Below are 16,358 nucleotides of genomic sequence, written 5' to 3'. Positions count from 1 at the left end.
TCTCCTCCTTCACCGCTCCTTTCTCATTATTCCCTGTTATAGATGGTCTTCCCTAAGTGTGGAAATCTTTTTGCCATATTCATGCTCCATTTGTGTATTCCCCTTTCAGGGACTGTCCACCCCATTCATTCCTATTTCCTGTATTCCCTCCCCTCAAAATCAGGCTCAATATGCCTCTCCTCCTTCTCTGACCACATTTCTTTCTCATCAGCCTTTCTAGTTCCTTTTTCTGTACTTTAATATCCTCTGCTGTCTGCAGAGTAGAGAGATAACAGATATTGGAGCCAGGTTTTTCAAGGAATGTGGAATCTGTTCTGCTACTTATCCACTGTGAGACTTTAGGCATAGCACATACTTGGGTGAGGCTCTTTTGTTTTTCATTTATGAAGTGGGGGTGATGATAATCATAGCTGCCCCCTAAATTTTCTGTGAAAGACACAGGTCTGGGGTAGTGCTAGCACATAACTTGGATGACAAATTTCTTCATATCTACCATAAAATTCCCTGCATCTAGTATAGTGCTTGGAGAGATAGTGGACAGTGAACAAGTGTTAATGCTTACAGTTCAATGTACTAATTTGATAAAGCACAGTCCAAACTCTGTGGCTTTCTTTTGACACATTCTGTCAGGCTCAAATGATTCATTTTTTGCCAGAGGATGAGTACTTTATGCTTAAACACTAGAGTTACAAATCAAATCCGTGTGAGACATTTTGAGTCATAAGGCGGAGTAGACTCAGCTGAAGGAGACTTGAGACGAGTGTCGACTTCAAGGGAGGAGACCAGGAGACCATATGAGGATGAAGTGGACCCTCAGAGATTCTTACACACAGAGTCTGAAGGAAAGTTACACAGCTCAAAATAGCCTGGAGTTAAAACTCCCCTCCAGGTCCTCCCCACCGTTCTATGCAAAATAAAGAACTCTGTCACCCGAAGAAAAACATGGACATTAGGTTGATTACGCCCAGATCCCAGCTGGTCCCAGCCTCTGGCCGGTCTCCGAAATTCCTTGCCCCAGCTGTGTGAGAGAGAACTGCTCTGAACAACCTTGGCGAACAGGCCCCCTTAGGACAGAGGCTTTCCACATACAGGCCTGTAGATGCTCACTCTTTTCTTGGGGTGGTGCAGCAGCTCACTCCTCTGACTGCTGCCCCTTCTCGCCTCGTTAAAGGTGATCTGTTCCTGTCAAGTGCTGGTCTCATGCTTTCTCCCAACCTCGCCTTCTCTGACTCCCTTACCTTACAGAGTCCATTTTAACTGGCCTGAGCCAGTATAGGTGGGTCTTTGTTGAAATCAGTGGAATGGATGAGAGTACCTTTTCATCTGGTATTTGCCTTGTAACTCTGCAGTACCTAAATCAGACCTTATTCTTTGAAGTAATATTATGAAACTTATCAGACAAAGCCAGACTTCTTCATTTGGGGGTAGATTTGGAAGAGAACACTTGATCTCTCAGAACTCCCCTCCTCAGGAGGGTTACAGAAAACCAAAATAAGACCTACCAGAATTGGGGTGGGCAGGCTGTCGTTATCACATACATCCTCAAGAGGAGCTCCAAAGAGCTGTTTTGGCTTTGTGGGTGGTAGAGGTGGGTGTTGGTTGTCCTCGCGAGTCCTGGAGCTACACCAAAAGGCCCAGGTTTTGACAGAACTCTTGCTAACTGTCTTCTTGTCTGAATCGAATATAGGAGAGAGATTTTCACTAGTAGTAGTTTAGCTTATTTAGCCTGATTTCCACCCCTTAGAGTCAGCAGCATGTTCATTGCAGTGGCTCAAAGAGAGAAACTGAACCATTTGTTATATAGAATTCCCCACATTCTGAAACAGACTAATTGCCTCCTTGTAGTGTTAACATGTTCTTCTTCCCCATATTCTGCAAACCAGTAGTTAAACCTAGAGGCGGGATCAGACTCAGGGTTGATTCTCCCTGTGACAGTGTTCCCCAGACAGTGCTGTCTATTCCCTTTGCCCTGTGTCATGAGGCACTTAACCTGTATCTATACAGGTTTCCTAATGTTCAGTATTATCAGTGGATTCTGGTATCAGATCTCATTTTAAAAGCCAAACATATTTAACATTCAAATCAAGCAGCATTTGGTTATCATTTACTTTTGTAGTAAGTTTCCTCCCTCTGTTCAATTTCCTGTTTGGCTTTCTGAGTACCCAGTCATGCCCAATTTTCTATCATGAAAAGAATCGCCTTTCATGAGACATCCTGCCTGACCCTGCGTTTCAGTCAGCCTCTGGACCTCTTCTCTGGGAGGCCACACCCCTCAGTCAGCTCCAAGGATGACTTCCTGCCCACGGTCCTTGGGAAGTAGTCATTAAATGCAGACTATGTGGTAAGATTACAGGTGGCCATTTTTCTGTAACACCTTCCTCAGCTAACCCAAAGATGAATTTTAACTACCAACAGCCCCTGTCAAAGGAATGCAATGAAGGGCTTTTCCAAGAAAGAGTGATCAGCAATGAAAAATTGAGTTCAAAGTTTCTCGTGCCCAGCTATAAATGTTTTCCTGATATTTGCTCAATAAACCTGCTTAATATTTCCTTAAATAACCTGCTTAAATAGCCAGCTACAGAAGTCAATAGAGGAGCCAAGTTGTAGAAAAATAAACAGAAGAATGTAACCACATGTTTTAAAATGCCCATCCACTTGGCTTTTCTGAGACATAGTGAGTGCATCACCATGTCCATTCAAGTGGGTGAGCCACTTGTGGTGCCGGGTGAGAGAACCAGAAGGCTCCCATTCTGCCTCCTAATGGGATAAGTTACCTGAAGCTCTTTGAGCTTCAGTTTGCTCCAACTTAACATAAATGATGCTACTTACACCTCGCTGGACTACATAACATAATGTACTACTCCGTGCAAGACATGTCACATAGCAGCCTTAATAAAGGTAATTTCCCTCCTTCAAAGGGCCTAAGGCAGCCTAGACATCAGTCAGCTCCCCCACAAGCAGACCCCACCCCCATTCTCCATTTGATTTTGCAGCCTCCAGAAGGTGTGCATTCCTGAAGGAATGTCATCACTTTGCCTTAGGCTCTTCCTGCCTTGACATCATACCGCCATCATTTTAAAAGGAGATGATGAAGAAAGCAAATGCATTCCTAAATTCAGGAAGAGATTCTCCTAATTTATATGTACAAATGTTAAAAGGATACATGTTTATATGGGTTGAGTTGCTTTATGCATCCTGGTTTCCCTGCTCTTAACCTGATTATATTATTTCTAAAACCACCCAAAGGTATTCATGGATTCCAAATGTATTCATTCATTGTTCAGCTTTAATAAGAATGCTCAGGAAGAACGCTCCATCAGTTGCTACAAAGCTATACGTCCAGCTACCCTATGAGCATAGACGGAAAGCAAAATAGACATTAAGCCCTATACTTTTATTTTCAGGCCTAGATGGCCCTTTCGTAATCCTCATTGGTTGGTGTTAGAGTTCTTGTTGGCTCTGTGACCAATAAACGTACATACTGTAGCCACGAAAAGTATGGTGCTCAGTTGTTCAGTCGTGTCCAACTCTTGCAACGCTGTGGACTGTCGCCTATCAGGCTCCTGTCTACGGGATTTCCCGGATAATAATACTGGAGTGGGTTGCCAGGGACTGTTAAACAGGTTAGCTTTATAACTTCATCTTTCTTAAACAATCCTGACAAGATTTAGGTTAGTGTTTCCTCATGGTCAAATTAGGGTTTGAATGTTAAAAAGTGAAATGTTGAAACTTTGTGGGTATAGAATAACAATTATGAGAATAAAAATACTTTAAGTAGAAATTCTCTTCTGGCCCCAATACTTCTTAAGTTAGTGAGACATTTCATTCAGAGGAAGAAATATAAATGGGACAATATTGGAATGGTAGCAGGGTAGCAGGGATAATGAGAGGAAAGATTTAAACAAAAAAAACAAACACATAAATATTTAGTCCAGTTCCATTCGCAGCCTGGCTCTGAAGCAGAATGGAAAGTGAGCTTGCTGTGGAGATAGACTCGAGAGTTCAAGTCTCAGGGGTGGTCCTACGATTGCAGAGGAATAGGACGGGGAGACCACTTTGTCCCTCACAAATTCATCCGAAGAACATTTGAACGCTGAGCAAATTCCACGAAACAACTTCTGAATGCTGGCAGAGGACATCAGGCACCCAGAAAGGCAGCCCATTGTTTTTGAGAGGAGGTAGGACAAAATATAAAAGATAAAAAGGGAGACAAAAGAGGCAGGGACAGAGATCCGTCCTGGGAAGGGAGTCTTAAAAGAGCAGAAGTTTCCAAACACCAGGAAACACTCTCATAGCGGGTCTGTGGGGAGTTTTGGAATCTCAGAGGACAACATAACCGGGAGGAAAAGTAAATATATAAATAAATAAAACCCACAGATTATGTGCCCAACGGCAACTCCCAGCAGAAAAGTAGCCCAGACGCTGGCATCCACCACCAGCAAGTGGGGGCTGAACCTGGAGGCAAGGGCTGCATTGCTTAGAGTAAGGACCGGGCCTGAATGCCCCGAGGGCAATCTGAGGGAGCTAATGTGAGATAGCAACCCGGACTGTGGGATAGCCAGAGAGAGAGAAAGAGAACTGTCCCGAGAAAAGCCCTAACCTAAGACATTGCCAGACATCACCACATACACATGGACATCACCAGATGGTCAACACCGAAATCAGATTGATTATATTCTTTGCAGGCAAAGATGGAGAAGCTCTATACAGTCAGCAAAAACAAGACCAGGAGCTGACTGTGGCTCCTATCATGAACTCCTTATTGCCAAATGCAGACTTCAACTGCAGAAAGCGGGGAAGACCACTAGACCATTCAGGTATGACCTAAATCAAATCCCTGATGACTATAGAGTGGAAGTGAGAAATAGATTTAAGGGACTAAATCTGATAGACAGAGAGCCTGATGAACTATGAACGGAGGTTCGTGACATTGTACAGGAGACAGGGATCAAGAGCATTCCCATGGAAAAGAAATGCAAAAAGGCAGAATGGTTGCCTGAGGAGGCCTGACAAATAGCTGTGAAAAGAAGAGAAGCGAAAAGCAAAGGAGAAAAGGAAAGATATTCCCATTTGAATGCAGAGTTCCAAAGAATAGCCAGGAGAGAGAAGAAAGCCTTCCTCAGCGATCAATGCAAAGAAATAGAGGAAAACAACAGAATGGGAAAGACTAGAGATCTCTTCAAGAAAATTAGAGAGACCAGGGGAACATTACATGCAAAGATGGGTTCAAGAAAGGACAGAAATTGTATGGACCTAACAGAAGCAGAAGATATCAAGAAGACGTGGCAAGAATACACAGAAGAACTGCACAAAGAAGACCTTCATGACCCAGATAATCACAATGGTGTGATCACTCACGTAGAGCCAGACATCCTGGAATGTGAAGTCAAGTGGGCCTTAGAAAGCATCACTTCGAACCGAGCTAGTGGATGTGATGGAATTCCAGTTGAGCTATTTCAAATCCTGAAAGATGATGCTGTGAAAGTGCTGCACTCAATATGTCAACAAATTTGGAAAACTCAGCAGGGGCCACAGGACTGGAAAAGGTCAGTTTTCATTCCAATCCCTAAGAAAGGCAATCCCAAAGAAGGCTCAAACTACCGCACAATTGCACTCATCTCACATGCTAGTAAAGTAATGCTCAAAATTCTCCAAGCCAGGCTTCAGCAATATGTGAGCTGAGAACTTCCAGATATCCAAGCTGGTTTTGAAAAGGCACAGGAACCAGAGATCAAATTGCCAGTATCCAGTGGATCATCGAAAAAGCAAGAGAGTTCCAGAAAAACATCTATTTCTGCTTTATTGACTATGCCAAAGCCTTCGAGCGTGTGGATGACGCTCGAATAAACTGTGGAAAATTCTGAAGTAGTTGGGAATACCAGACCACCTGACCTGCCTCTTGAGAAACCTGTATGCAGGTCAGGAAGCAACAGTTAGAACTAGACACGGAACAACAGACTGGTTCCAAATAGGAAAAGGAGTACGTCAAGGCTGTACATTGTCACCCTGCTTATTTAACTTATATGCAGAGTACATCATGAGAAACGCTGGGCTGGAAGAAGCACAAGCTGGAATCAAGATTGCCAGGAGAAATATCAATAACCTCAGATATGCAGATGACACCACCCTTATGGCAGAGGGTGAAGAGGAACTAAAAAGCCGCTTGATGAAAGTGAAAGAGGAGAGTGAAAAAGTTGGCTTAAAGCTCAACATTCAGAAAACTAAGATCATGGCATCTGGTCCCATCACCTCATGGGAAATAGGTGGGGAGACAGTGGAAACAGTGTCATACTTTATTTTTTGGGGCTCCAAAATCACTGCGGATGGTGACTGCAGTCATGAAATTAAAAGACGCTTACTCCTTGGAAGGAAAGTTATGACCAACCTAGATAGCACATTAAAAAGCAGAGACATTACCTTGCCAACAAAGGTCCGTCTGGTCAAGGCTATGGTTTTTCCAGTGGTCATGTATGGATGTGAGAGTTGTACTGTGAAGAAAGCTGAGTGCTGAAAAATTGATGCTTTTTGACTGTGATGTTGGAGAAGACACTTGAGAGTCCCTTGGACTGCAAGGAGATCCAACCAGTCCATCCTAAAGGAGATCAGTCCTGGGTGTTCATTGGAAGGACTGATGCTGAAGCTGAAACTCCAGTACTTTGGCCACCTCATGTAAAGAGTCGACTCACTGGAAAAGACTGTGATGCCGGAGGGATTGGGGGCAGGAGGAGAAGGGAACGACAAAGGATGAGATGGCCAATGGCATCACCGACTCCCTGGGCATGAGTTTGAGTAAACTGTGGAAGTTGGTGATGCACAGGGAATTTTGGCGTACTGCGATTCATGGGCTTGCAAAGGGTCGGACACGACTGAGTTCCTGAACTGCACTGAAGACATTTCCGCCATGCTCACAGAACAAAGGACTGAGCAAGTACCAGAGGAGAGCTAGCTGGCTGTGGTCTGGCCCATCCCCTGCCGGAGACAGGGGGCAAGTGGGGGGCAGCAGAGCCTGAAAGGGCAATCTCGGCCCCAGAGAGGCATCCTCTACCAAACTGCAAGCAGACTCCCAGTTGCTAACAAAGTCTTCCTGGGATACTCGACGGTTGACATCCGTCAGGAGGGTCACAGCCAGAGATCAGCTCCCCAGAGGACACACAGGACACACCTGAGATGGGCGCGCCCGATGCCACCGAGGAAACCGAGCGGCTGAGACCGGGGAGGTGATAAGATGAGCCCGCACCTGGGGTGACTGCACTCGTCAAGCACCTGTTCGCCTGAGCTGCTCGGACCTGGGATGGGCACAAAACGCAGGCCCAACCGAGTCTGTGCCTTTGTGGAGTACCCGAGAACCTGAACCTGAGCGACTTAGACCTGCGAAGTGCATGTAACCCAGGGCCTGCTCCCTGCAGAGCAACCTGGAGCCTGAGCAGTGTAGACAGGGAAAGCACACACGCTGTGAGCGGGGGCAAACCCAGTGTGGCCGAGACGCTGCGAGCACTCCCCACACACACCAGTGACATTTGTTTGCAGTGCCCCTCCCTCCCCACAGCACGACTGAATAAGTGAGCCTAAATAAGTGACCGCCTCCGTCCCCCTGTGTCAGGGTGGAAATCAGACACTGAAGAGACCTGCAAACAGAAGAAACTAAAATAAACAGAGGGAACTGCTTTGGAAGTGACAGGTGCAACAGTTTAAAACCCTGTAGTTAACACCAACTACTTTGGAAGAGGCCTATAGATCTTGAGAAGTATAAGCTGGATCAAGGAACTATCTGAAACTGAACTAACCCCACGCTGCCCACAGCAGCTCCAGAGAAATTCCTAGATATAGTTTTACTATTATCATTTAAAAATTTTTTTAAGTTTTTTTTCAATTTTTAAGTCCTCTATTACTCCTTTAGTTTTCATTTTTATAACCTACTATTACCTTGAAAGAAAAGACCCTATTTTTAAAACAAACTTCATATATATTTATTATAATTTTTGTGACTTTGTTTTTTTTAGTATTGTATTTTTAAGAATCTAACCTCTACTCTAGATTTTTTTTTTACTCTAGATTTTTAATCTTTGCTTTTTGATATTTGTTATCAATTTTGTACTTTTAAGAACCCAGTCTTCAGTACCCATTTTTTTTGGGAGTGAGATGACTGGCTTGATTGCTCTCTCCCCATTTTGACTCTGCTTTTTCTCCACCAGGTCGCCTCTATCTCCTCCCTCCCCCTTCTCTTCCCTACCCAACTCTGTGAATCTCTGTGTGTTCAGGGCTGTGGAGAACACTTAGGGAACTGATTCCTGGCTGGATCTGTCTCTCTCCTTTTGATTCCCCCTTTTATCCTCCTGGCCACCTCTGTCTCCTTCCTCCCTCTTCTCTTCTCTGTGTAAGTCCGTGAACACCTCTGAGGCATCCAGACTGTGGAGAGCACATAGGAAAGTGATTACTGGCTAGCTTGCTTTCTCCCCTTTGGATTCCCTCTCTTCTCCTCCTGGTCACCTCTATCTCCTTCCTCCCTCTTCTCTCCTCCATGTAACTCTGTGAACCTCTCTGGGTGTCCCTCACTATGGTGAACCTTTTCATCATTAACTTAGATGTTTTATCACCAGTGCTGTATAGATAGAGAAGTCTTGAGGCTACTGTAAGAATAAGACTGGAAACCAGAGGCAGGAGGCTTAAGTCCAAAAACTGAGAACACCAGAGAACTCCTGACTCCAGGGAACATTAATCGATAAGAGCTCATCCAAAAGCCTCCCTACCTACACTGAAACCAAGCACCACCCAAGGGCCAACAAGTTCTAGAGAAAGACATACCATGCAAATTCTCCAGCAACACAGGAATATAGCCCTGAGCTTCAATATACAGGCTCCCCAAAGTCACACCAAACCCATAGACATCTCAAAACTCATGACTGGACACTTCATTGCACTCCAGAGAGAAGAAATCCAGCTCCACCCACCAGAACACTGACTCAAGCTTCCCTAACAAGGAAACCTTGACAAGCCACCCGTCCAACCCCACCCACAGAGAGGAAAGGCCACCCCAAACACAGCAATCTAAACAAGATGAAGAGGCAGAGAAATACTCAGCAGGTAAAGGAACATGATAAATGCCCACCAAACCAAACAAAAGAGGAGGAGATAGGGAGTCTACCTCAAAAAGAATTCAGAATAATGGTAGTAAAAAAAATCCAAAATCTTGAAAATAAAACAGAGTTACAGATAAATAGCCTGGAGACAAGGATTGATAAGGTGCAAGAAATGTTTAACAAGGACCTAGAAGAAATAAAAAAGTCAATCAATAATGAATAATGGAATAAATGAGATCAAAAACACTCTGGAGGGAACCAACAGTAGAATAACAAAGACAGAAGATAGGATAAGTGATGTAGAAGGTAGAATGGTAGAAATAAATGAAGCAGAGAGGAAAAAAGGAAAAAGAATTAAAAGAAATGAGGACAACCTCAGAGACCTCTGGGACAATGTGAAACACCCCAACATTCGAATCATAGGAGTCCTAGAAGAAGAAGACAAAAAGAAAGGCCATGAGAAAATATTTCAGGAGATAATAGTTGAAAACTGCCCTAAAATGGTGAAGGAAACAGTCACACAAGTCCAAGAAACCCAGAGAGTCCCAAACAGGATAAACCCAAGGTGAAATACCCTAAGACACATATTAATCAGCTTAACAAAGATCAAACACAAAGAACAAATATTAAAAGCAGCAAGGGAGAAACAACATATAACACACAAGGGGATTCCCGTAAGGATAACAGCTGATCTTTCAATAGAAACTCTTCGGGCCAGTAGGGAATGGCAGGACATACTTAAAGTGATGAAAGAAAAAAACCTACAACCCAGATTACTGTACCCAGCAAGGATCTCACTCAAATATGAAGAAGCAATCAAAAGCTTTACAGACAAGCAAAAGCTGAGAGAATTTTACACCACCAAACCAGCTCTTCAACAAATGCTAAAGGATCTTCTCTAGACAGGAAACACAGAAAGGGTGTATAAACTCGGACTCAAAACAATAAAGTAAATGGCAATGGGCTCATACTTATCAATAATTACCTTAAATGTAAATGGGTTGAATGCCCCAACCAAAGGACAAAGACTGGCTGAATGGATACAAAAACAAGACCACTATATATGTTGTCTACAAGAGACCCACCTCAAGACAAGGGACACATACAGACTGAAAGTGAAGGGCTGGATAAAGATATTCCATGCAAATGGAGACCAAAAGAAAGCAGGAGTAGCAATACTCATCTCAGATAAAATAGACTTTAAAATAAAGTCTGTGAAAAGAGACAAAGGACACTACATAATGATCAAGGGATCAATCTAAGAAGATATAACAATTATAAATATATATGTACCCAAGATAGGAGCACAACAATATGTAAAAAATGTTAACAAGTGTGAAAGGAGAAATTAACAGTAACACAATAATAGTGGGAGACTTTAATACCCCAATCACACCTATGGATAGATGAACTGAACAGAAAATTAACAAGGAAACACAAACTTTAAATGATAAAATGGACCACTTAGACCTAATTGATACGTATAGGACATTTCACCCCAAAACAATGAATTTCACCTTTTTCTCAAGTGCACACGGAACCTTCTCCAGGATAGATCACATCCTGGGCCATAAATCTAGCCTTGGTAAATTCAAAAAAACTGAAATCATTCCAAGCATCTTTTCTGACCACAGTGCAGTAAGATTAGATGTCAATTACAGGAGAAAAGCTATTAAAAATGCCAACATAGGGAGGCTGAACAACATGCTTCTGAATAACCAACAAATCATAGAAGAAATTAAAAAAGAAATCAAAATATGCATAGAAATGAATGAAAATGAAAACACAACCACCCAAACCCTATAGGACACTATAAAAGCAGTGCTAATGGGAAGGTTCATAACAATACGGGGTTACCCCAAGAAACAAGAAAAAGGTCAAATAAATAACCTAACTCTACACCTAAAGCAAGTAGAAAAGGAAGAAATGAAGAACCCCAGGGTTAGTAGAAGGAAATAAATCTTAAAATTAGGGCAGAAATAAATGCAAAAGAAACAAAAGAGACCATGGCAAAAATCAACAAAGCTAAAAGCTGGTTCTTGGAGAAGATAAATAAAATTAACAAACCATTAGCCAGATTCATCAAGAAACAAAGGGAGAAGAATCAAATCAACAAAATTAGAAATGAAAATGGAGAGATCACAACAGACAACACAGAAATACACAGGATCATAAGAGACTACTATCAGCAACTATATGCCAATAAAATGGACAACGTGGAAGAAATGGAAAAATTCTTAGAAAAGCATAATTTTCCAAAACTGAACCAGGAAGAAACAGAAGATCTTAACAGACCCATCACAAGCACAGAAATCGAAACCATAACCAGAAATCTTCCAACAAACAAAAGCCCAGGACCAGATGGCTTCACAGCTGAATTCTACCAAAAATTTAGAGAAGAGCTAACACCTATTTTACTCAAACTCTTCCAGAAAATTGCAGAGGAAGGTAAACTTCCAAACTCATTCTATGAGGCCACCAGAACCCTAGTACCAAAACCTGACAAAGATGCCACAAAAAAAGAAAACTACAGGCCAATATCACTGATGAACATAGATGCAAAAATCCTTAACAAAATTCTAGCAGACAGAATCCAACAACATAGTAAAAAGATCATACTTCATGACCAAGTAGGCTTTATCCCAGGGATGCAAGGATTCTTCAATATCCACAAATCAATCAATGTAATACAGCACATTAACACATTGAAAGTTAAAAACCATATGGTTATCTCAATAGATGCAGAGAAATCCTTTGACAAAATTCAATATTCATTTATGATAAAAAAAAAAAACAACAAACTCTCCAGAAGTCAGGAATAGAAGGAACATACCTCAACATAATAAAAGCTATATATGACAAACCCACAGCAAACATTACCCTCAATGGCGAAAAATTCAAAGCATTTCCCCTAAAGTCAGGAACAAGACAAGGGTGCCCACTCTCACCACTACTATTCAACATAGTTTTGGAAGTTTTGGCCACAGCAATCAGAGCAGAAAAAGAAAAGGAATCCAGATTGGAAAAGAAAAAGTAAAACTCTCACTGTTTGCAGATGACATCATCCTCTATATAGAAAACCCTAAAGACTCCACCGGAAAATTACTAGAACTAATCCATGAATACAGTAAAGTTGCAGGATATAAAATTAACACACAGAAATCCCTTGCATTCCTATACACTAACAATGAGAAAACAGAGAAATTAAGGAAACAATTCTATTCACCATTGTAACGAAAAGAATAAAATACTTAGGAATATATCTACCTAAAGAAACAAAAAACCTATATATAGAAAACTGTAAAGCACTGATGAAAGAAATCAAAGATGACACAAAAAGATAGAGAAATATACCATGTTTGTGAATTGGGAGAATCAATATAGTGAAAATGAGTATACTACCCAAAGCAATCTGTAGATTCAATGCAATCCCTATCAAGCGAACAATGGTATTTTTCAAAGAACTAGAACAAATAATTTCACAATTTGTATGGAAATACAAAAAACCTCAAATAGCCAAAGCAATCTTGAGAAAGAAGAATGGGACTGGGGGAATCAACCTTCCTGACTTAAGGCTGTACTACAAAGCCACAGTCATCAAGACAGTATGGTATTGGCACAAAGACAGAAATACAGATCAATGGAACAGAATAGAAATCCCAGAGATAAATCCACGCACCTATGGACACCTTATGTTTGACAAAGTAGGCAAGAATATACAAGGGAGAAAAGACAATCTCTTTAACAAGTGGTGCTGGGAAAACTGGTCAACCACTTGTAAAAGAATGAAACTAGAACACTTTCTAACACCATACAGAAAAATAAACTCAAAATGGATCAAAGATCTAAATGTAAGACCAGAAACTATAAAACTCCTAGAGGAAAACATAGGCAAAACACTCTCTGACATGAATCACAGCAGGATCCTCTATGACCCACCTCCCAGAATATTGGAAATAAAAGCAAAACTAAACAAATGGGACCTAATGAAACTTAAAAGCTTTTGCACTACAAAGGAAACTATAAGTAAGGTGAAAAGACAGCCCTCAGAATGGGAGAAAATAATAGCAAATGAAGCAACTGACAAAAGCTTAATCTCAAAAATATACAAGCAACTCCTGAGGCTCAATTCCAGAAAAATAAATGACCCAATCAAAAAATGGGCCAAAGAACTAAACAGACATTTCTCCAAAGAAGACATACAGATGGCTAACAAACACATGAAAAGATGCTCAACATCACTCATTATCAGAGAAATGCAAATCAAAACCACAATGAGGTACCATTTCACGCCAGTCAGGATGGCTGCTATCCAAAAGTCTACAAGCAATAAATGCTGGAAAGGGTATGGAGAGAAAGGAACCCTCTTACACTGTTGGTGGGAATGCAAACTAGTACAGCCACTATGGAGAATAGTGTGGAGATTTCTTAAAAAAAACTGGAAATAGAACTGCCATATGACCCAGCAATCCCACTCCTGGGCAATACACACTGAGGAAACCGGAATAGAAAGAGACACGTGTACCCCAACGTTCATTGCAGCACTGTTTATAATAGCCAGGACATGGACGCAACCTAGATGTCCATCAGCAGACAAATGGATAAGAAAGCTGTGGTACATATACACAATGAATATTACTCAGCCATTAAAAAGAGTACATTTGAGTCAGTTCTAATGAGGTGGATGAAACTGGAGCCTATTATACAAAGTGAAGTAAACCAGAAAGAAAAACACCAATACAGTATACTAACCATATGTATCGAATTTAGAAGGATGGTAATGATAACCTTATATGTGAGACAGCAAGAGAGACACAGATGTATAGAACAGTCTTTGGACTCTGTGGGAGATGGAGAGGGTGGGATGATTTGAGAGAAGAGCATTGAATCATGTAAATTATCATATGTGAAACAGATCACCAGCCCAGGTTCGATGCATGAGACTGGGTGCTCAGGGCTGGTGCACTGGGAAGACCCAGAGGGATGGGATGGGGAGGGAGCTGGGAGGGGGGTTCAAGATGGGGAACACATGTACACCCATGGCTGATTCATTTCAATGTATGGCAAAACCACTGCAATATTGTAAAGTAATTAGCCTCCAAATAAATAAATTTAAAAAAAAGAAAAAAGATTGCCAGGAGAAATGTCAATAACCTCAGACATGCAGATGACACCACCCTTATGGCAGAAAGCGAAGAACTAAAGAACTTCTTGATGAAAGTGAAAGAGGAGAGTGAAAAAGTTGGCTTAAAACTCAACATTCCGAAAGCTAAGATCATGGCATCTAGGCCCATTACTTCACAGCAAATAGACAGGTAAACAGTGGAAACATTGACAGACTTTATGATTTTGCATGCCAAAATCATAGTAGATGGTGACTGCAGCCATGAAATTAAAAGATGCTTGCTCCTTGGAAGAAAAGTTATGACCAACCAAACAGCATATTAAAAAACAGAGACATTACTCTGCCAACAAAGGTCCGTCTAGTCAAAGCTATGGTTTTTCAAGTAGTCATGAATGTATGTGAGAGTTGGACTATAAAGAAAGCTGAGCACTGAAGAATTGATGCTTTTGCACTGTGCTTTTGGAGAAGACTCCTCAGAGTCCCTTGGACAGCAAGGAGAACCAACCCATCCATCCTAAAGGAAATCAGTCCTAAATGTTCATTGGAAGGACTGTTGCTGAAGATGCAATGTCAATACTTTGGCCATGTGATGCAAAGAACCGTCTCATTTGAAAAGACCCTGATCCTGGCAAAGATTGAAGGCAGATGAGAAGGGGCAACAGAGGATGAAATGGTTGGATGGCATCACTGGCTTGATGGACATAGGTTTGAGTAAACTCTGGGTGTTCATCATGGACAGGGAGGCCTGGTGTGTTGCAGTCCATGGGGTCACAAAGAGCCGGACATGACTGAGCGACTGAGCTGAACTGAACTGAACTGAAGAATGTTGTTTAGGTTTTTTTTTTTTTTTAACAATGTTGTTTAGTTTTTATTGCTATTTTTGTCTTCTGTGAAAGTTTCGTTTCTTTTCTTAATGCTTTATTTTATATTGGAGTATAACTGGTTAGTAATGTTGTGTCAGCTTCTATTGTACAGCAAAGTGATTCAATTATACATATATCTATTCTTTTTCAAATTCTTTCCCCATTTAGGTTCTTACAGAGTATTCAGCAGAGTTCCCTGTAGTGTAGAGTAGGTACGTGTTGGTTATCCATTTTAAATAGAGCAGTGTGTATATGTCAATCCCAAACATACCTAACTTATATATGTCTTTTATTATAAGTCACTTTAAATCAGTGTGGAAAGTAATCAGAATGAACATTTTACTAATGATAACATTAATTAGTGAAATATTCATTAGGCACAATACCAGACATTTGAACACAAGTGTCTTAAGATTTCTCTCCCCTTGAAAATCAAAAGGATAGGAAAATATTAAGTAAAATAGTCTTCCCCCAAACAGAACTAGCACATTCAGTTTACTGACCGGAAAAACAAGGATGTTAATAACTATATTGCAGGACTCTAAGTTAAACTAGTTAAAACTGAATATTAGATTTTCTATAAATAGATGTTAGACCAAGGTGCTTGCTAACTTATCTTCTCTGCTTGTAGACTATATGCAAGAGCATTTGGACTTTAATAATTACAAAATACACTAAGAGAAAATTAATTTTGCTAGCAAATAGCAAATGTTTTAGTTACTGTTCTTTTTGAAATATATTTTCTTCAATAAATATACCAATGTAAAAACAAAAGAGTTCAAGTCTAACCAGAATGCCCAAGGCCACTTCAGCCTAAGCCCAGAATAGATTCTAGGTCTTCTCTAAGCCACACAGTCATCTAAACACCTCCTGTGAGGTGCCCGAGATGCTGGACAAAATCTTGGGATGGGGAACGTGTGTTCCCAGGCCATAAGAAGCTCATGTTCTAATAAGATACATAGATGTGTGTGTGTGTGTGTGTGTGTGTGTGTGTGTGTGTGTGTGTGTGTTTAAGTTGTTCAGTCTTGCCCAACTCTTTGTGATCCCATGGACTGTAGGCTGCCAGGCTCCTCTGTCAGTGGGATTCTCCAGGCAAGAATATTGGTGTGACTGATAGCCATTCCCTTTGCCAAGGGATCTTCCTGACCCAGGGGTCAAACTCAGGTCTCCTGTGTTGTAGGCAGATGCTTTACCATTTAAGCCACCAGCAAAGTCCACACAGATGTGTACCTACAGAATTATATGTAGGAAGTGCTATGCTGTCTACCTAGAGGAATTTAAAAAAAAAAAAAA

The sequence above is a fragment of the Cervus elaphus genome, chromosome 17 (assembly GCF_910594005.1).
Source record: "Cervus elaphus chromosome 17, mCerEla1.1, whole genome shotgun sequence".
Taxonomy (NCBI): Eukaryota; Metazoa; Chordata; class Mammalia; order Artiodactyla; family Cervidae; genus Cervus; species Cervus elaphus.
The sequence above is the reverse complement of the archived record's forward strand: the minus strand, read 5'-3'. Positions refer to the sequence as shown.